General features: G+C 41.9%; 1 long non-coding RNA gene across 1 annotated transcript; it reads left to right on the top strand.

Annotated features, from left to right (window-relative positions):
- Positions 1 to 330: 330 nt before the first annotated feature.
- Positions 331 to 958, top strand: LOC124711786. The gene is made up of 3 exons (XR_007005520.1): positions 331 to 363; positions 473 to 671; positions 782 to 958. It is a non-coding gene; the product is annotated as an uncharacterized LOC124711786 (long non-coding RNA).
- Positions 959 to 2,490: the final 1,532 nt, after the last annotated feature.

Below are 2,490 nucleotides of genomic sequence, written 5' to 3'. Positions count from 1 at the left end.
CCCATGCGGAGCCAGCATTCTGCTCGCTAGAGGTTGAGCATGAGAAGTAGACTGGTTAGTATACAATCAACACTGCTGTGATATTGCGTTCATAAACTTGTTTATATTGTTTTAGCTCTGTCAATTTGGGTACATTTTGATAAACTTTATCCCTTTTGTTCACAGTCTTCTCAAGCATGGTAGCCAGGAGTGTGCCAATTTTGGCCCCAAGGAACACCTGTTCTGCACACTCCACAATACGGCCCTCAGGGCCAGCACTACTCAGACCTGTAGGCTGGGAAGAAGCTGGATTTAGTCCAGAGCAGAAAGAATTCCGCTCACCACACGAAACGCCATTCAGACTAGAGCACAATAAGTAGGATGGTGAGTATATGATCCAGTCTGCTTGATATTTTGTACACACACTTGTTTATATTTTTTACCCTTATCGATATGGGTACATCTTGATAACATGTAACCTTTTTGCTCACAGTCTACGCATTCCTGCTGGACAGAAGAGTGACTATACTGGCCCAGAGCAGCAAGTGTTGTGCTGTCTAAACAAAATACCCTTCAGGACCAAGCACTGGTCAGGGCTGTTGGCCGTAAAGGATCTGATTATAGCGTGGAGCAGCAAGAATTCTGCTCGCCATGCAAAACGGCCTTCGAACTCGACCAAAGGAGCTAAAATGGTGAGTACACAATCCAGTGTCCTGTGATAATGTCTTCTTACACTGGTTTATATTTTTCACATTGATCAACTGGGGTTTATTTTAATGAAACATAGTTCTTTTGTTCACAGTTACTCAGGCCTGCTTGCTGGCAGTGTGCTGATTTTGGCCCAAAGCAGAAACTGTTCTGAACACTTGACAAAACGGCATTCAGAGCCAACCACTACTCAGATCTATTGTCCGTGAAGAAGCTGATTTCAGCCCACAGCAGGAAGCATTCCGGTCACCAGGCAAGATGGTGTTCAGACTCGACAACAGGAAGTACAATGGTGAGTACATGATCCAGTCTGCTTGATATTTTGTTCACACACTTGTTTATATTTTTTACCTCTAACGATTTGGGTACATTTTGATAAAAAGTAGCCGTTTTTGTTCACAGCCTACTCAAAGCTGCTGGCTGGAGGGCGACTATATTGGTCCAGGGCAGCAGGTATTCTGCTCGCTAACAAAACAGCCTTCACAGCCAAGTACTACTCAGGCCTGGTGACTAGAAAGGAGCTGAATTTGGCGCAGAGTAGCAACCATTCTGCTAACTAGATAAAACAGTCTTCAAACTCGAGCGCAAGAGATGGGACTGTGAGTACATGTTTCAGTCCGTTGTGATACTGTGTTCTTATATTCTTTTGCAATTTTACCATGATCTATAAATATACACTTTGATGAAATGTAACCAGTTTCTTCACTGTCTAATCAGGTCTACTTGGCGGTGAGGAGCATTTTGGTCCAGAACAGCAACTACACTTCTAGCTAGACAAATTGGCCTTCGGTGTCTAGTACTACTCAGAAATGTTGGCCAGGAAGGAGCTAATTTTACCTTGGAGAAATCAGCATTCCGCACACCATGCAGAACAGCCTTCAGCCTCGAGAACAAGGAGAATGGTGAGTATATGTTCCAATCTACTACTTTTTTGTGATCTTACACTTGGTTATTTATTTACCTTCATCGACAACAGTGCAGTTTGATGAAACTTAATGCTTTCATTCACAGTGTACTTACACGTGTTGGGTGGGAAAGACTTTTTGTTGACTCCAGAGCACACACAGATTAGTGTCAAACGTCTTCCCAACTATGTTGGACTATTCTTATTTCCTCCCATATCACCATTCTACATTTCTAACACTAACATGCGATCACACATCTTAGTAAGCACCTGCAGACCATTCCGTTTTTTGTTTCTCATTGCTTAACTTTTCAGTTCGGGCTAAAACTACAGAGTTGCTCATTCACAAATTTGGTCCGTTTTTCACCACAGTTAGCGATGTTACAGATAGAAATATTTCATTACAACCTTTTCTCTCTCAGATTGTCACTTTGTGAAAGCCACACTAATAGACACAAACCATTATTTACCGGTAACTTCCGACTGTTGTTTGTGTTAGCTACCTGTGTTCTACTGATCAACAACATTCATTGAAATTTCAACTTAAACTGTAACATAGTTGACCTTCTCTCGGTTATTTTGTGAACATAGTTTATCAATTTGATGTTAATACAAATAAATACATTGGACTGCACTGAGAGAAAGAACCAAGGCAATACACAGCACGATAACGTAATTCGGAACAACTTGCATGTGACGGTAATCGACGATCTAACAGGAGTGCAGGATTTCATTTTGTCGTAGAACTATGTTGAGTGACTGCATGCCTTAAGTCCAGCCACACAATCCCTACCTATGATGCAGTTCTTTTTATGCTGCACTCCGGTCTGCACACATCACTGAATCTTGGATGACTACAATAACACTTGGAAAAGGGTCAGTGCACCAACAGAGAAAGA

The sequence above is a fragment of the Schistocerca piceifrons genome, chromosome 8, assembly GCF_021461385.2.
Source record: "Schistocerca piceifrons isolate TAMUIC-IGC-003096 chromosome 8, iqSchPice1.1, whole genome shotgun sequence".
NCBI classification, from domain to species: Eukaryota; Metazoa; Arthropoda; class Insecta; order Orthoptera; family Acrididae; genus Schistocerca; species Schistocerca piceifrons.
This window is presented reverse-complemented; position numbering and strand designations above follow the sequence as displayed.